Source organism: Heteronotia binoei, chromosome 13 (genome assembly GCF_032191835.1).
Source record: "Heteronotia binoei isolate CCM8104 ecotype False Entrance Well chromosome 13, APGP_CSIRO_Hbin_v1, whole genome shotgun sequence".
Taxonomy (NCBI): domain Eukaryota; kingdom Metazoa; phylum Chordata; class Lepidosauria; order Squamata; family Gekkonidae; genus Heteronotia; species Heteronotia binoei.
Genome location: NC_083235.1, coordinates 29,462,998 through 29,483,080, shown reverse-complemented (window position 1 = coordinate 29,483,080; position 20,083 = coordinate 29,462,998). Strand labels below are relative to the sequence as shown.

The 20,083-nt window shown below is 45.0% G+C and overlaps 1 non-coding gene across 1 annotated transcript; it reads right to left on the bottom strand.

Annotated features, from left to right (window-relative positions):
- Positions 1-18,158: 18,158 nt before the first annotated feature.
- On the bottom strand, positions 18,159-18,233 carry TRNAT-UGU (transfer RNA threonine (anticodon UGU)). The gene has a single exon. It is a non-coding gene; the product is annotated as a tRNA-Thr (tRNA).
- Between the last annotated feature and the right edge of the window lie 1,850 nt (positions 18,234-20,083).

Sequence of the window (20,083 nt, the reverse complement as noted above, 5' to 3'; positions counted from 1 at the left end):
TATTTATTAATGTTTAAATTAACAGTATTATCTGGCCTATGTCTATGTTTTCTTAACCTTCAGCAGGGCTTTTTTTTTTTTAGCAGGAACAGTTTTGGCTGGCTTGGCATCAGGAGGTGTGGCCTAATATGCAAATGAGTCACTACTGAGCTTTTTCTACCAAAAAAACCCTGCACAAAACAATGGTGACATCAGGATGTGTGGCATAATATGCAAATGAGTTCCTGCTGGACTTTTTTGACTAGAAAAACCCTGACCTTCAGCTACTTCATTTAATAAAAGTTCCACTTAACACCTCTTTTTGATCACTGTGCTATATCAGCTCTCTTACGTTTGTGTAGTGCAGAAAATAACAGTAGTACCTTAAGCATAAGTTAGCACCTTTCTAATTCCATTTAAATCAATGGGCTTAAAATGGTCTAAGAATGCATAGGATTGTTCTATAAGAAGGTGGGAGGTAAGAAAGAAAATGTCAGCTTGTAATGTTACCTAAGCTTCCACGTCATTAAACTGTCTCCAGCCCAAATTAAGGAGATTCACGGTTTTCTAAATGCTAAAAGCATCTGGGGAAGGGATTCTCCTGCTCAGGGACCCAGGGAAAAAAGGGAAACCCTGCTTGGTGTACTGGTTACGAGTGCAGACTTTAATCAGGGAGAACCAGGTTTGATTCCCCACTCCTGCACATGCAGCCAGCTGGGGGGTCTTGGGTCAGTCACAGTTCTCTCAGGGCTCTCTCAGCCCCACCTACCTCACAAGGCACCTGTTGTGGGGATAGGAAGGGAAAAGAGATTGTAAGCTGATCTGAGACTCCAGGTGAAGAAATCCAATCTCTTTTCTTCTTCCCACTGCAGCTGAAAATGGTTTCAAAAAGTCTGCTCCTATGAGATTTGAGGACCTCAGCAACACTAGGAAGGGGTTGTGATCAGTTTTCCCTCTAAGCTGAGTTAGTGTGAGCTAACTCACAATTTTTTAGCCTCCACTTCACACATTTTTGTCTCAGCTCAGGAAAAATGGCCCCAGAGCAAAATAATCTGTGCAGCAGCTCATAACTTTAATGCCAGTAACCAAGGATCATTTTGTAGAAAAATAGGTGGTGGAGCTCATCCAGGGATTGTTATGCAGCTGCACCTACTATTCAATGGACAAGGTGGGAAGGAGGAGGTGGAACTCTCAGAAAGGTTCAGGAGCTGTGCTCCTGTGAGCTCCTGCTGAATCCAAGGCCTGCCAGTAACTCACAAAGTAGATTTTCTGCTCACAAGACTCCACAGCTTAGAGGTAACATCGGTTGTGAGAGGTCTGCTTTGGGTAAGGGAGTGGCGAACATAAGTGCAAGAACATGGTTGCATGAATTCCACTCACATAATGGGAGCTTGCTCGGCAGATAAGTGCACAGGGTTGCCAAATACCAGGAGAGGCTTGGAGGTCTCCTGCTATTACAATTGATCACCAGACCAAATAGTTCAGTTTCCCTGGGGGAAAAATGATTGCTTTGAAAGGTGGACTCTATGGCATTATACCCTGCTGAGGTCCCTCCCCTCCCCAAATCCTGCCCCCCCCAAGCTCCACCCTCCAAATCTCCAGGCACCTAATGCAGGCAATCCTATGTGTGCACTGGGTTATGGTCTTATTCCTGCTGAACCAGAAATGATGTCATAACATTTTGATGTTCCCCATCCCCCAGGCTCTACCCTTGAAATGTTCCCAGCGGTTGCAAGCAGAGGGCTGGCAACCCTAGCTTGGGCCCATCCATTTGTCAGCCCTGCTGTCCCCCACCCTGCCATCCACACCCTTCCTCCCTCACCCCCAGTGAGGGCCACGGTGGTGGCATGGCACCTGTGCCTCAGAGCACACATGCCTTCCAGCTGCTGTTGCTCAGCCCAGCTGCCGTCGCTTCCGGAAGTGATGGTACCTGGGCTGAGTGATGGTGGCCGGGTGGCATGCGGGGTCCAAGGTGCAGGTGCCACATCACGGTGCTTTCCCATTTCCCTCCCTGAGGAGGTGAGGGTGGAGGGCCCAACTCAGTGCCCCCCAGGGTTGCACCCTAGGCAGCCACCTAGGGCTGCCTAATGGACAGGCTGGCCCTGCAAACATCTATGATGCATCTGTCTGAGATGAACTCTGTGTTTTGCCAGTTGGTAGGGCAGGAGGGAGTGATTTGAAGGTCTTTGATTTCTCTGTTCTCTTCTAAACCCTTTGGCTATTATCTTCAACACATTGGGAGGCATCCTATTGAGGATCACTGTCATAAGTCATTCTTTTTCTTCCTTCTTTTCTTCATCTTCTTTTGCTATCAAGTCATAGATGACTCATGGTTAAATCCTTATGGTGTTTTCAAGGCAAGAGACTAACACAGGTGGTTTGCCATTGCCTGCCTCTGCATCACAAACCTGGACTTCCTTGGTGGTCTCATCCAAATACTAACCAGGTCTGACACTGCTTAACTTCTGCAAACTGACCAGATCAGGCTAGCCTGGGCTATCCCAATCATGGTGCCATAAGTCATAGAGTCCTCTTTCCCCTTTCACCCTTCCAGTGTGTGCGCATCAGGCTATTATGAGGAAAAGGCCTGTGTACCTCCCATAGTCCTATCCAAGATATTTCCAACTGGTTTGGACAAGAATATAGATGGCTTCATGCATAGACTGCCCCATTCTGACCATGCACTGGATGTATGCATCAAGTTGGAGGAAAAACAGGGCACTGCTGTGTCCTACAAAGATCCCTCCATGTGTGGGCAGCTGCACCCTAGTAGACTAAATTGTCCCTGGGGAGGAGAATAGATGGCCATACAGCAGACAAAATCCCTTCCAAAGGCACCGGATAGTTTGTTCTTCTCTGCACAGGGCTTATTAGTAGGATTTAGTCTCTCTCAGTAATGGCTGAGCTTTGGTGACATATGAGATGACCGCCGGTAATGTATGACACACTGTGTGTGTGTGAGAGAGAGAACGAGAACACCCACTTAATTAAAATACAGGAGATATACTGCCTGAGTGCAGACAGGAACGGTTGCATGTGGAGCAAGACTTTATTTGAGGCATCTTTCATGCTTGTGATGATCGCAAGCAGCTTTAATGTTGAAATATGTGCCATTTGCTAAATTCGAGCCATCCCCAGTGAAGCAGCGGCAGCTAACAAACAAACAAAGAAAGAAAGCATCCCCCCTTAGCTTGATGAAAGATACAAAGAGTAAATACATTAATAGGAGGTAATTGAAAACTCATGGGCAATCTTTAAGCAATCATGCGCTTACAGGAGCTGGCATGCACGTGTGCGTAGATGTGTGTATATATATATACGTAGACACGATGGGACATGACACAGGGGCTGGCTTGCACAAATCACAGCCCCGGTGTTTTATGGCATGAGGTCTCTGAGTGTAACAGCAGTGTCATATTTAGATTTCTAATTATATTTCGAAATGCTTCACTAGCTGCTCCTGCAGCATGATGTTCATAAAAATCATCACCAGATCTCCTCTCCATGCTGAACAAAGGGAAGACAAGAGTGAGAAGGAGATGCTGAAACGAGGAAAGAAAGGAAAAAATGCAGCACAATTTCCTTTAAAGGACAGAGGTGCTAGAGTTACCTGTCATTTCTGGTTTATATATAACATGTGATAAGATGTTCATATCCTGAAAACACAAATACGATTCAGACTCTGAAGCACAGAGCAGAACATAAATGCTTATGAGAAATTAAAAGAAATATTTGCCTGGTTATTTTAAATGTGTGAACTTCCTTGGTTCTCACTGACCTTACCCTTTATGAACCTTCTGTGACATCACAGCAGCTTAGCCAATAGCCAAAAAGACTTCCTGCTCAGTGATAGGCATCCAGGAAACTGACAACAAATTGTACATTGATATGGAGGGTTTCCACAAACCACCATTGTGATTTGCTGGCTTCCATCGTTCCACTGCAGATCAAAATGCCTCTGCATTTTAACAGGGGTAGGGGAGTGGCAAGAAAGGCATGCTCCACAGGAAGAAATCCTTTTATCCATTGAAAATGCTGTACTGCAGAGATCCTCAACCTCTGCACCTCTGGAATTCTGATACACCCAGTGAACACAGCCACAAAATGCAGGAGGTGGAGCCAGCCCCAAAATGGCTGGTGTAGCTTACTTTTAGTCACACAGTGAAGATCCTTGAGCTGTGGCGGCAGCTGATGCCAAAGCAACACATTTAAAAATCTGCAGAGCCAATCAAATCTCCAGTGGCAGTCAGAGGCCTTGGTGGGCAAAAGCTCCACCTGGCAATGCCCACTTTCTAAAAACACTTGGTGGGTGCCAGAAAAAGGCATCCACAGACAGTACACTGGGACACTTGTACTAATGGAGCAAAGCCATAAGACAGACAGAGAGGCAGATAGAAAGACATACATATTAAATATTGTGTACATAATCCTCTCAGTATGGGCCGTCATTCTGAAAAGGGCAACACATGTATTTGTAGTTTTGGTATATGCAAAAACAAGTCTTCCAAGATCTGAATTTTGGGTGGCATGTATCATGGCTGGAAAATGCAACCAGTGGCTATTTCACACAAAATGGTTATTGTGTATGTCAACAGGACCCTGTGTAGCATGCTTTCCTGGTAGCAGAGCCTGAAGTGCCAGAAATATGAGGCATTAAAAAGACTCAACAGATTTGCAAATGAGCTGCTGAACCACTGAAGCAGTCACTGCTTGCTATTGTCTAATGGCCCCAACCAGGGGTCATTTAGTAGAAAAAGAGGTGCCAGAGCTCATTAGCATAACTCATTTGCATATGCCACATGTCCCTGACATCACCGGAAGGTGTACTAAATTATATCAGCTCAGCACCTACCTTAAAATGCTTCTGGGATTATAATTGTCATAATCAAACCTTCCTCCCATCATACTTGTTAAATTACTTTCTCCTATGTGGCATGATGAAGATTTCCATCTGTCTGCTTTGGTTATTTTCCCATTTTTTTGTAGGGGAAAATATTAGAACGTTTGACCAATTTTGTTGTTCCGGGTGGAGAGCCCTTTCGACTCCAGTGCTTCTCTCTGTTTTTGCACAAGCTGCCCTGAAGCTGCAAGTTGGTGTGCCGCTTTTCCGCAGCAAGCAGAAACCACTTGTAAGAGGAGCTTGCTTGCTGTGGAAAAGTGGTGCACCAACTCGCAGCTCCGGGGCAGTTTGTGCAAAAATAGAGAGAAGCACCAGGAGCAAAAGGGCTCTCCACCCGGAACAAGCCTAGTGAGAAATCAGTCTTTGTTAAATCTTAAGAGGTCAGCAAATTTCTCACAGAGGGTTTGAACAATGGAACCCAGAAGCAAGTATCCTGCCCAAAATGATGCCTGGCCCCAACGCTCTTAGAACTACACACCTGATCTCTGCTTTCTGGATCTGGCAAGCCTAATCAGAATAATTGAACAGGGGAATATTATTACTGCATGGCATTAGATGAGTACATGACAGAGCCATGGAAGATGCAAAAGCCTTTTGTTGTTGCTGCTGCTCATGAGCAGCGATGAGCAATAATTGGCTGGCAGCCAGAATTGGGTTTGTCATAATCAGAGGGTGAGATACATTGAACATCACCAGAGGCAGATTGCAGGCAGCACTGTAGCAGGGTGGTAGGCAGATAACACTGATCTACAGGCACCTAATGCACTAAGATAGAATCTTCGGCCCATGGCTTATGAAATCCAGGTGGGTTGCAGAGCCCTACCTCTGAGATGCCAACCTTGTAGAGTTCCATGTTTTGCTACCTCTTGGACTTGTTGCTACTTTAGAGAGCAAACATGCCATGATTTTCTGCCCTTCTTTGCATGCTCACTATGATATGTATCAAGATGCTGAGGCACAGTCTCTCATCATTGGAGAGGATTCCTCCACAGTTCTGACCCTTAGCTAGCTCCTCACTTTGGTACAGCTCCTGGTAATCCACTGTTTTTTTCTGTCCCCAGTTCTCTTGGTCTCCTGCTGTAGCCTGGTCCTGATCTTGACACGGTCCTGGTCTTGGCACAGATGAAGTCATAACAGCAGCCTTCCTTTTCCTCTCACATGACTCTGATGTTGCACAGAGGGAGAGAGGCCATGGCTCAGCGGTAGAACACCTACTTGGCTTCATGTGTGTGTGTTTGTGTCTCTCACTATCACATAGTTGTAGATCAGTAGCTTCCATGCTGCCACCTGGACATTAAAAGTTGGTCCCATGCAGTGTTCCCTCTAAGGTGAATTTGTGTGAGCTAGCGCACAGGTTTTTTGCCTCCGGCTCACACATTTTTGTCTTAGCTCAGGAAGAATGGCCACAGAACAAACTAGTTTATGCAGCAGCCAAATCGCTTGCTCACAATTTCAATGCCAGGAGCTCACAAAGTAGAATTTTGCTCTAAGACTCCACAGCTTAGAGGGAGAGCATTGGTCTCATGTCTGGAAAGGCTGAAGACCATGACACTAAATAGTTATCCTGCACAACCAAATATGGGACTTGTGTGGGAAAATGTCATGATGGATGGTGCCCATGATAATGATTGTGCTGTACATGGGGGAGGGACGGGGATGGAAAAATTAGACTTCCCACTTTGGGCACCAAATTTTTTCACAGCTCTACTTTGTTTTGCTACGGCCTAGATTCAGCTTCTCTTTGTCATAGTTTTTAACAACCCGAAAGGGAAACTGGGGGCATAATTTTAATAATCACAATTAATAAGCCACCCTGAGCCTGCTTCAGCCAGGAGGGCGGAATATAAATAAATAAACAAACAAACAAACAAACAAACAAATAAATAAATAAGCAAGCAAGCATTAACAAGTAATGGTGCTTGTAGAGGATTAGTGGAAACTCCTTATAGGGTTTTCCCCAAGTGAACTGGCTGCCTACGGTCATAAATTTACTGATCTTGCCCCCTCCATCTCACAACATAATTCTGAGTTAGGTTGCAATCATGTACACAGTTCACTTGTTTCAGTCCCCTTGGACTGCCAGTCTCCAGATGGAATTTTATTACAGCTCATCTCCAGATTACAGAGATCAGTTCCCCTGGAGGCAATGAATGCTTTGGAAGGTTGACTCTTTAGCATTATACCCCATAGAGGCAGGGCCGACCCTGCCACTAGGCAAACTAGGTGATTGCCTAGGGCATTATCAGGGCCGGATTAACAGTGAGGCAAATGAGGCACCTGCCTGTGGGCCCCGTGTCTTTAGTGGCCCCGGGACAGCTCCGCCCCCCCCCCCCATTTTCATGGCCGGCATGTTCCTCATTCGCCTCCCCTCCATCCTTGTGCCCCTTGGTCGCAGCTGCCACACTCCCCATGCCACCACTCTGCCTTCCAGTAGCGCTGTGGGGACGGGTGGGGGGCAGGGAAAGCATGTCAGCCCCTCCCCTGTGGCCCTTCCCCTTCCGCTTTCACTTTCCTCATGGGTGTGAAGCAGGCAGGGAGGAGGGCGGAGAGGAGAGCACGCGGGGGTACCTTGCCCAAGCTAAAGGAGGACCTCATAGAATAAGCTGCAGCGAGCTGTGGGGAAAGATATCAGCAGACAACAGGTAACTGCATTTGGGCGGAGAGGAGGATTCGGAATCGCTTGGTCTGCTCCCCAGCTTAGACCTATGGCAAGGGAGGGGGAACAGCATGGGCTGTAGGGATTTCTTGGCCCGATACAGGGGAGCTTGTGCATCGTGAGAAGGAAGGATCTGCAAATTTCTCCATGAGGCTGCTGGGCAGAAGGACTTCTTGTGAGTGCAGCCCCTGCTGCAAAAACTAAGTGATTGGCATGCACGTGAAAGTTTATATTCTGAATAAAACTTTGTTGGTCTTAAAGGTGCCCCTGGTCTCCTCCTTTGTTCTAAATCAGGGTTTCCCAAACTTTTCTTTCCCATGGCCCGGTTATTTTTACACTTCTCCTTTGTGGCCCACTAAAATTTTGGGGTGGAGACTTTGGGGGTGGAGCCGAGAGACAGAAATTATGTCATTTTCTGTGGTGTCAAGGGCCAAGTGATGTCACTTCCGGGCATACTGAACCAAAACTCCATCTTTTCCTGTGATGTTGCTTCCAGGGCACTCCCCCAAACCTGCCTCTTCTTCTGAAGTAAATTCATTTTCAGAAAAATCTCTCTGAAACTTATGCTGAGCCAAAATGGGGGTGGAAAGTAGGAGGTCCTCTCTTTCCACCCCCACACCTGCATGTACCTATCTGTTTGTGTGTTCTCCAGCTTGCAAGCACTTCTAATGCCCATGTTCAATTGCCTGCACCACCTACACATCCCTTCCTCAACAGCATTGGCCAGTGTATGCAGTTGGGAGTGCTGTTGCCATTGCCATCAGGAATGACAGCACTGTGTACCACCCACACTGGGCCCTGGCAGCTGCTCTACCTCAAAATATGCTGACACATTTAGCTGCTACTACTGGAAACCAAGCTACAAGAAAAACTTTCGACAGCTATTTTTCATACCCTTCTGTGGTTGAAACACTGGGAAATTGTTGTGAAAGGTAGCAGAGAATTGCGCTGAAAATAATGAATTAATTTCAAGTTATATGAAGTTCATACACACTTTTCTGCAGTTATCCCAAAAAGGATATTTATGAGGGGCTTGAAGCTTTTTACTGGCTGTGTTTCCCATGCCTTTAAAAGCAACTTGTTGTGCAGATACTTAGCCCGTGAACTTCTTTCATCCTTTTTAATATCTACAGGAGGAGTTTAATTTTGGTGTCAGACAGCTGTTAAAAGCAGGACCAGTAAAATGGTGCCAAGTTCATAGTACCATCACTTCCAGTGGGGCTATGGCACTAGAAGCCCTCCCACTGTTGCTTCCCCCCCTCCCAGCACCAAGAATACAGACAGAGCATCACTTGCAGGGATAGAAAGAAAGAAAGAAAGAAAGAAAGAAAGAAAGAAAGAAAGAAAGAAAGAAAGAAAGAAAGAAAGAAAGAAAGAAAGAGGGGGCAAAGGGGGAAAAAAAGCCTTCCTCACCATCAGATGACCCCAGCCAGCAACAATTCTTCCCAGGGATCATTTCATAAAAAAAATAACTGCTGGAATGCCTACTCCCTGTCCCTCCCAGCTGAAAAAAACACACACACCCTTCTTTACCGGCCAGGCCTCCCAGGTAATTCTCCTCAAAAGACCATACTGCAAGGCACATGAAAACTCATACCCTGAAGAACACTTTGTGGGTCTAAAGTGCCAGTGGATGCCAGCTTTTCTCTCAAACACTGGGAGCGGGGGAGATGGAAGGAGAGGCAGCCCAACTCCTCTCTGCACAACACAGAGACGGGGCGGGGCTAGCTTTGGCTTTTCTTGTGATCCGGTAGTGAGGCTTCCATGGCCTGGTAGCAGGTCACAACCCTGCAAATGGGAAACACTGTTCTAAGTGATTGGCTGTTCATAGGGCTTGGAGCAGAGTCGTTATTTGCTGTTGCCCTCCATACGCTCCCTCCCTTCTACTCACGAGTTACTGGATTGGCTAAAGTGGATTGACGTTCACTCGCATTGCAGTCATGTCAACAAATAAGCGGCCTCCTTCCCATATTCTCGCCTCCTTGCACCTCCCTCCTCCTGATGGTGCTGCCACCCGCCGACCACTACTAACTCCACCTTGCCCTCCACACTCTTATGCCCATAGCATGTGGAGAACGTGCTGGCTGGCTCTGCTTGAACCATCTCTTCAGCTGATTTTTCCATTGTTTTGTATTGACTTTTTAAAACTACCCGCCTCCAGCGCAGTGCGTTGGTTGGCTCATGGCTCTGGTTGGCTGCAACTGCACAGCGTTTATAGTCATCCTACTGGTTCTTGTCCTCCACCTTCCCTTTTCCCTGACCCTCCCATTTCCAGCAACTGTGTGGGCTTGCTTTGCTATACAGCTGCTGTTTCTGTTCTGCTAAGCTTTCCACCTTTGACACTCTCTGCTCCACTGTTCATCCAACATTGTCACCATGCTGGCTTCTTATATTTTGCTGAACCCTATTGCCCACTGATTTGAGATCAGATTTGTATTAACCACTTTTTAAAAAGTGTATTACACACTTTAAAAATAAGGCAGCATGGTTCTTTCATTACATCTTTTTTAGCCAGCTGAGCTTAATCCACACAAGACAGGTGATACTGATGCTCTGAAAAGGATTGTGTTAATTTTACTTTATAGCAGGGGTGGCCAAACTGTGGCTTGGGAGCCACATGTGGCTCTTTCACACATATTGTGTGGCTCTCGAAGCCCCCACCGCCCCATTGGCCAGCTTGAAGAAGGCATTTCTCTCTTTAAATCACTTCCCCAAGCCAACCAGTGGCTTGGAGAATGCATTTAAAGTTGCTTTCTTTCCACCTTCTTCCATCTTCCTTCCTTCCCGTCTTGCAGCTCTCAGACATTTGACATTCATGTCTTGAGGCTCTCAAACATCTGACATTTATTCTATGTAGCTCTTATGTTAAGCAAGTTTGGCCACCCCTGCTTTATAGTCATTAGTAGACCATGTTAAAAGGCTAGGGGTCATGGTTAGCATTGTGATGTTGAATATCTGAAAGACATTAGTCTCTGTGAATCCACATGCCATCAGTGTGCTTCTAAGATCAATATTGGTTAGTGTTGCCTTTCCTGAGAGTGATAGAGCTGGCAACCAGATGCTCATGAACTTTTTCTGTACTGGCTCCACTTCTGTGGAATAAGCTCTCTGTGGAGCTAATAAGAATCACATTGCTGTTGGTCTTCAGAAGGACAAAATTATTTTGTTTCTGTGACATTTTAAATGAAGGGGGGGGGGGGTTGTGTGTTTTGACACCTGACAGGTTTTATGTAAGATGTCTTTAGAAATGTGTTACTGATTGCCTTAGGAGGAAATGTAGGATATAAATGTTTTAAAATACAAATAGAAAGTACCCTGTAGTACATAAAATACTCTCACCTGAATATGAGGCACCTTTTACAAGAAATGGGGCACATGTGACCCAAACCAATATGAGATCCAATGGTCAGTGCAGTTTTAGAGCACCTCCTTCTGATAGAATATGTATACATGCTTACCTTTAAATAGGATGCATATCTGTTGAAGGTTATTTCTACTTGTAGTTGCAATCAGGGTAGTTAAAGAGTCACAAAATGGTTGATGCCCCCTCTTCCACACTTACTTTCCAGTGCATGCCAGATATTGTGAATTTCTGTTCTGTGTTAGTCACTATGTGCTAACTTTTCATCTTCAACATGAAATATAAGCATATTCTCATATATGTAAATTTTAAATTTTAAACTTTCCCAGTCCTCACCAGCCATAGAGTCATGGAAGGTACCCCCAAGGTCATCTAGTCCAACCCCCTGCACAATGCAGGAAATTCACAAATACCTCCCCCTAAATTCACAGGATCCACATTGCTGTCAGGTGGCCATCCAGCTTCTGTTTAAAAACCTCAAAGGAAGGAGAGCCCACCACATCCCAAGGACGAAGCCTGTTTTACTGAGGAACTGCTCTGTTAGGAAGTTCCTCCTAATGTTCAGCCAGAAACTCTTTTGATTTAATTTCAACCCATTAGTTCTGGTCCTACCTTCTGGGGCCACAGAAAACAATTCTGCACCATCCTCTATATGACAGCCCTTCAAGGACTTGAAGATGGTGACCATATCACCTCTCGGCCGCCTCCTCTCCAGGCTAAACATCTCCAGCTCCTTCAACCTTTTTTCATAGGACTTGGTCTCCAGACCCCTCACCATCTTTGTTGCCCTTCTCTGGACCCTTTCCAGCTTATCTCTATCCTTCTTGAAATGTGGTGCCCAAAACTGAATACAATACTCCAGGTGAGGTCTTACCATAGCAGAGTAAAGCGACACCATGATCTGGACACTATACTTCTGTTAATACAGCCCAATATTGCATTTGCCTTTTTATCCACTGGTGCCTGCAGGGGGCATGGGCAGTGGGGCAGGTTATCCAACTCAGAAATAATTTGTGAGGGGGCCCCCCAAGATTTTGACTGCCTATGGGCCTCCAAGGGTTTAATCCGGCCCTGGACGTTATCCTTCTCGGGGCACCAAATTGGGTATTCCCCATGTGACTCAGTGATATTATCAGCCCGGGGGGGGGGGGAGCTTGCCAGAAGTTAGCCTTGCCTAGGACCTGCACAGAGATCCCTGTTCTCCCCAGGCTCCATCCCCAAATCTCCAGGAATTTCCCAACCTGGATCTGGTAACCCGTCCCTACCCCTCCACCCCCAGCAAGTGGCCATGGGAAACCTGGCAACCCTAGAGCCCCCCCAGAAGACTGTTCAGGTTCAAATATGCATTTCCCCTCATCTTCCTGTTTCTATTTGGTTGCTAATAAGAAAGTGGGAGCAAGAACAATCCTGGTTTATTATTTCCTATCCATTTCCTACGGCATGTGTTGGAATCCAAAGCTTGGTGGAGATTCTGTGGCTGATCTGAAGATTTAAACTCGTTCTCTCCAGAGCTTGGAAGTTCAGTTTTTAATAACCCGGGCTATACATTTCATTACCCAATAAATTCACATGTTCATAAATTGCTATGTAGAAGCAAGGCATTAGTGTCCTGCAGAATGTATTTCATCTTGAGGAAGTAATTGCTGAAAATAGGGGGAAAGAAACAGGTGAGATACATCAACAAACTAAGGGTCAAAGTGCATTTTTTTTTAAAAAGGACATTATTTTAAACTAGTCTAGTCCAGTCTAGTTGGGACTGACGTGTAAGAAAAACAGCCCCAAAACTTCGGCATTTGTATCCAAGCGTAAGTGCCTCTGAGTCCAACAGGGAATGTTTTCAAAAAACTGTTCTTAGGACAGCAGCCAGTGCCACATTGCTTACTTCTAAGCCCCGTTGAATCCAATGAGACTTACTTCAAAGAAAATATGCATAGGAGTAGGATTTGCATTGTAAAAATCACTGAGACTGAAGTGGAAAGGCTATTTGATTCCAGCAATCTAGGATCCAATGGACTTTTTGGACTGATAGGTCAGTACTGTAGAGAGAGAGTTCTTAAGTTTAGCTGTATTTTTAACTGCTTTTATGTCATTTTAATCTGTTCTAATTAGAATCATAGAGTTGGAAGGGACCTCCAGGGTCCAATCCCCTGCATAATGCAGGAAACTAACAAGCACCTCCCCCTAAATTCACAGGATCTTCATTGCTGTCAGATGGCCATCTAGCCTCTCTTTAAAAACCTCCAAGGAAGGAGAGCCCACCACCTCCCGAGGAAGCCTGTTCCACTGCAGAATTGCTCTAATGGTCAGGAAGTTCTTCCTAATGTTGAGCCGGAAACTCTTTTGATTTAATTTCAACCCACTGGTTCTGGTCCTACCTTCCGGGGCCACAGAAAACAATTCCACACCATCCTCTATATGACACCCTTTCAAGTACTAATTGTTTGCTTTTTGATGGAACCCGCTCTGAGCCTGCTTTGCAGGGAGGGCATAAAAATGGAATAAAATAAAATAAATAAAATTACCTGAGTTTCAAATTTAGATGAGGTGCAATAATTTGGAAGACAGTAATAATCAGGACATTGAGCAGGAACATACAGGAATGCAGTTCCAGCTGGCTTATTGTTGGGGGTGTGACCTAATATGCAAATGAGACCCTGCTGGACTTTTTCTACAAAAAAGCCCTGTGTGAAACAATGGTGATGCCAGAGCATGTGGCCTAATATGCAAATGAGTTCCTGCTGGGCTTTTTCTACAAAAAAAGCCCTGGTAATAATAATGTTATGACTACTACTCATAGTTATAGGCAGGAGCCCAATACAGGTTATGCACATTGACATCCAGCAGGAGAGTCATATTAGTGTAAAGATAAACAGGAGTCTTGCAAGCACTCTCAAGACTGACAGCATTTTATTCCAGCATAAGCACTGATGGGCCAGGGAGACAAGGATGCCAGCCTCCGGGTGGGACCTGGGGATCCTCCAGAATTACAGCTCATCTCCAGACTACAGAGATCAGTTCCCCTGAAAAAAATGGATGCTCTGGAGTGTGGACTCTGCAGGGTGCACCCTACTGAGATCCCTGTCCACCCAGGCTCCATCCCTAAATCTCCAGGAGTTTTCCAACCTGAATCTGGCAACCTTGCCCCCCATCCCCCTCTGGAGACTGTGGGGACCTGACAATCCTACAGAGAGACCACTTGGTCCAATACAGAATCTGAAGAAATGAGCTCTTTTCCATGAAAATTTGTACTGGAATAAAATCCTGTTTATTTTCACACTCTTTTTCTATATCTCTGCCCATGAAGTCAGTGGGATTTCAAGGGGCCAAATCCTGGAAGGGTCATGCCAACTTGGATCTAATGGAAGATTTATGGAAGGGATTTTTGTTGATGCCCCATGTAGCTACCTGGAGAATTTGTAATAGAATTTTAGAGAGCAGTTTTGATTTATGGAAGTATGGACTTGGGAGTATGTTTTGTATATTTTTGTTGTGTGTAATTTCTAATTGTACTATTGAAAGTTCATTGTTTATTGTGTATTTGATATTGTAAGAGAAGTGTTTGTTTGATAGGGCTGCCAAGCCCCTGGGCCGGGCAGGGGTTTTCCCACCCTGGAGGTTTTTGGTAGAAAAAGCCCAGCAAGAACTCATTTGCATATTAGGCCACACACCCTGATGTCACCATTGTTTCTACAAGAAAGCCCAGCAGGAATTCATTTACATATTAGGCCACACCCCTGACACTAAGCCAGCTGGAACTGCGTTCCTGTGCGTTCCTGTTTTTTGTGTTTTTTTGTTTTAAGCCCTGGATGTATGACACCATCTAATAGTAGATTGAATTTGGCATTATGGGAGTAAACAGCACTGCCTTTTATTATTATGTAATGTTATATATTCTTTTTATGTATTTTATTTTATGGACTATGTATATACATGTCATACTCTGCCCTGAGCCCCACTTGTGGGAAATACTGCAGAATAGAAATTAGACATATTATTATATATTATTATATATTGCTATTATTATTGATGGGTGATTAATTTTATTATTCTGTTAGGGACCCTGAGTGACTTTTCACATAATCCCCCCCTCCACTTTATCCTCACAATGTTGTCATGTAGGTTAGGCAGAGAGATTGGGTTAGGAAAGGGTCAACCAGTGAACTTCCATGGCAGAGCAGGGATTTAAAGCCCATAGTCCCAAATACTTGCCTCTGGGCTCCATTGTTCAAACCCCCTGTGAGAATTTTGCTGAACTCTAAATTTTGACAAACTTTCTGATATTTTTCCCCACAAAAAATGGGAAAATAACCAAAACATAGAAAGCAGACAGATGGAAATCTTCCTCATGCCACTTTGACCACATAAGAGAAAGTAATTTAAAAAGTATGATGGGAGGAAGGTTTGATTATTATAATTCCAGAAGCATTTTAAGGTAGGTGCTGAGCTGATATAATTTAATACACCTTCTGGTGATGTCAGGGGTGTGTGGCATATGCAAATGAGTTATGCTAATGAGAGCTAGCACTTCTTTTCCTATTAAATGACCCCTGATTCCCAGACATCTCCAGGCCTCACTTGGGGATTGGCAACCATAGGCAGGGGTATCCAGCAATTTCTTCTTCTCAATACAGTCCCCCCACCCCATGCAACATTCCATGCCTGACACCTTAAAACAATTTTGGGGAGCAGTGCTGGATTAAACTCTGTGGATACCTCTAGGCAGTCGAAATCTCAGGGGGCCCACAGCCTCCACTGCAGCTTGCAGGCACATTCTCAAAAGCCCCTTTGACAAAGCTGCAGGGGAGAGGCAGAGAGAAGTGAACTTGGTGAAGACGCCAGCAGCAGCCACACTAGGCAAGTTGGGCAAAGAGTGGCTCAATTGCTGGCTGCACATATAGGCTGGGAGGGCTGCAAGCAGGGGGAAAACCTGGGGGGAAAGCCGGCCCGGGGACCCTAAAGGTGTGGGGGCCCATAGGCCAGTGCCTACTTGACCTAATTGTTAATCCATCCCTATTGCGGAGAGCTGCAGGGGAGTTGCAGGGAAAGGCTGTTTCAGCAAGTTGTTCTGTTGGTGGTTCTGTGGACCCATGAAAATAATAATTTTTCTAACACTCAAAGCGTTGAATGCCACAAAGCAGAAGACTCTCCTGGAAATACTAAACTTTGAAGTTGTGTTTAGTAATAATACTAGGAATCATAAATGGGGACTGAAACATCAAAAAACCCGGTAATCCGGATCATATTGCCACCCCGGTTGAACAGCCAAACTTGTGGCTTGCCCCAACCCTATGACCTACCACAAAACATTCTCTCAACTATTTAAAAAAACACAAAATAGTGAAGCCACAACTATGTATAAAATTAGCTGAGGGGTACTTAGACTTTCCACTATAACTCAAAGAAAAGTGTCTGCCTTTATTTTCTATAGCCTGCCTACTGGTTTTGAAGTCACCAGTGTAATGGTTTTCAGAATGTACTCTTGCAGTTTGCTTTTTTTTTTTTGTCCACAAACCCTAATGCCCAGTCTGGTTTCCTTTCTCCAAGTTCTGCGGCTTCCTTCCTGAAATGTGCTTCTGAAGAAAGCATATTCCAGACTGAGCGAGCTATAACTCTCTGTTCTGCTCTTGTCAGTAACATTTGATGGATGATTGTAATAGTCTCTGTTGGTTTTTTCTTTCCAGGGGGACGTGCCATGGTATATAATGTATGCTGGCACACGCAGGCCTAATCTATACATTCGAAGGTTTCAATGCTGAACATTTCTTCATTGTTTCCTAACGGTATTTTTAAAGGCAATTTTTTAGAAAGGCAATTGATTTAGCTAAAACTAAGAATTCCATTGGTTTCTGCGGGAGATAGCAGACAATGTGCCTCTCTATCCCTCTCTCTTTCTCTCTCTTGTTAAACAGGAGCAAAAAGTGCTTAAATCTGGGTGGATTGTCCACCTTCCAAAGTGACCTGATTGCTGTTGCCTAGAGACCAGTTGTAACCCCAGGAGATCTCCACCTGAGGCTGGCAATCCTAAGAATGGGCCTGATCTAAAATAGATCTATTCCAGTTCTCAGAAATTTCTGAGAACTCTCTCCACCACCACAGCCCCCTTTCCCACTCCTTCACTTGCACCTGCTGGAATGGCCTTGGGTCAGCCATAGCTCTGGCAGAGGTTGTCCTTGAAAGGGCAGCTGCTGTGAGAGCCCTCTCAGCCCCACTCACCTCACAGGGTGTCTGCTGTGGGAGAGGAAGATAAAGGAGATTGTGAGCTGCTCTGAGACTCTGAAATTCGTAGTGGAGGGCGGGATACAAATCTAATATCTTCTTTTTTTCCCCTAAATGTATCAAGGCAGGGACACAATGTTAAGGGCTTCTGGAAGCTGTGGCAGTAGGGCTTCAGACCCTGAACCCTACTATGAAATATTGGTCAGGCTGAGATAACGTGACTGGCTTGAAGGCACCCTGCGAGCTTCCATAGCAGGTGTGGGATTCGAAACCACATCTCCTAGATTAGAGTTTGACCCTCTTAACCACTGTGCCACCCTGTCCCTGAGCCATGGATGCTTACAGCAGTATCCCAAGATACTAAAAATTATCATTCCCATGGTTCTCAGCACTGCCAGATACTGCAGTGAGTTTGCATGGCCATGCTTTCCCCTCTCCCACATTCTAAAGTGGTACAAGCCCACTCTTCCCCTTCATTTTACTGTATCTTTAGACCAGGCCAAGGTTTATGCCACCTGTGGATCCTTCTCTGTGGCCATCATACTAAGAAGTCAGTGAGGATATCCAAACTCTTCCATCAGTCTGTCCCACCTGCACCCATTCCAAAGCCAAACTTTGTCATACTACAGAACTGAGTGACATGATTCATGGGTTGCTCTAAGGTCCAAGAAAATCTTGAACAAAAAAAAATCCCACCATGAAGAAGGATTGACCAATATAGCATCCTCACACTATTCCACGATTGCTAGTTGCCTAGAACTTGGGGGGCACTCTTGAACACATCCTAGGCACAAGTTTGAAGCCCCTGGAGTCACAGTGGCTCTCAAGCAACCATTTTTTTTTTAGTCTTATAGCAACATAGAACCATGAGGCCTCCTGTAGCCTTCCAATGTCAGCTTTGAAGAACATATGAACATATGAAGCTGCCTTATACTGAATCCAACCCTCGGTCCATCAAAGTCAGTATTGTCTACTCAGACTGGCAGCGGCTCTGCAGGGTCTCAAGCTGAAGCTTTTCATGCCTACTCGCCTGGACCTTTTTTAGTTGGAGATGCCAGGGATTGAACCTGGGACCTTCTGCTTACAAAGCAGATGCTCTACCACTGAGCCACCATCCCTCCCCACTTTGTATGATTTTATGACTATAATATACACAACAGTGACTTTGCTACATTTGTTCAATATATTAAAAAGCCAGCTCCTGGTGTTCCATTACACTCTTGGGTCATGCCAAGAAACAGAAACCAGGATGGGAATATGGAGATGAAGGGTTTTGACAGTTCAATTCTCAGAGCCTCCCACTGAAGTCTACAGGACAAAATAAACATGCTGCCATTTGGGACATGAGTCATCCTATGCAGGCTAGCTTGATCTTGTCAGAACTTGGAACCTAAGCAGGGCTGGTCCTGGTTAGTATTTGAATGGGAGACCACCATGGTCATGATGAAGAGACAGGCAATGGAAAATCATTTCTGAATGGCTCTTGCCTTGATAACCCTTTGGGATTTACATAAATCAGCTGTGACTAGATTCCCCCCCCCCCCAAAAAAAGCCTAACCAGAAAGGCCATTGATTTTAGTGGGCTTTGACTGGAGCAACTGTGCATTAGGATAGCACTGGGGGTGCCCAGGATGACAAAATTGGACTCTTACCATAGCTAAAGTGATCAAGATTTATAATGCGGGATTGCACCCTGCTAGGTCCATTGCACTCACAGAAAAAGTGCCCTGCATACTTCTTTTAAAAAGTAGAATGATTTTTTAAATAAAATAAATTATCCCAGAAAAGAGATTATGCAAATATATGCAAGCTGCATCATCAATGCACGTTGGAGAATTTTTCTTATCTTTTCTTGACACAGAATTTGGATTGCCTGGACACAGAATTTTCACTTAATGGGAGAATGCCCAGCGCCTCGGCTGAAAGCCTTCCAGATACCCAGGTGCCTTGCTGCTTTACATCGGCAACACTAGACCAGCATTAAAACATTAAGAAACCTGCTCCTGACTAATGAATATTTGTAATGTGACCTTGGGAACCTCACTTCTCTCCTGCCCCTCGGTCTTCAGTCTCTGATCTCCAATAATGCAAATCAATACAATAGTAATGATGAGAGTTTGCATACCGAGCAAAGCATTACTCTAGCTTTCAAGCTAGGCTGGGGCGGGAATACAGATTTCATGCTGAAACTTGTAGCCCTTGTGCCTTGCAAATGGGCACCTTATAGGCAGGGGAAATCTGGGGGGGCGGGGAGCGGGTTTGCTTTATTTCCTTTAAAAGGAAAAGGGGGGATGTTATACTAGTGCATTTATACTTCCCCAAGTCCCATTTTTTTATTTCCTTCAGAACTGCTATCGTAATAAAATACAAACAAGGGGGAAAGTATGTTAGACTTCTGATGGATCCAGAATATTTCATAGTTTGTCATTCTGAACTTTCTAACACAAAATAAATACATAAGAAAAGGAAGCTGCTGGAGTACCCCGAGGGGATTCTGGATTGCAGCAGAGAGGCTTCCAGCCACAAAAGGGATATTATTATTTCACTATGTAAAAAGCATTACTGTGCGCTTTTGGGCCTGCAGCACGCTCCATCTTCTTGTATAAATAATGGAAATTTATGGCCATTTCCCTCCCCTCGCTGCTGTTATTTTGTGGGGAGGATCTATGGAGAGCCTGGACTGTCGAACAGAAAACGCTTGAAAAGTCTCATAGTAAATTTTTTAAAAATCTTGCTAACACGCAACAGGAACATTTGGAAGCAAATACGTTTTTCCACAACAGAGACAGCCGTGAGGCTGGTGCCGTTCATTCATGTAACAGTGGACTATTGGACCAGTCCTCATAGGGTGTAATGGAGAATTCATCTGTTGGTATCTGGGGCTATGGGGGACTGTTTTTTGAGGTAGAGGCACAAAAATTTCAGCATCGCATCTGGTGCCTCTCCCCAGCCCCCCCTCTAAGTTTCAAAA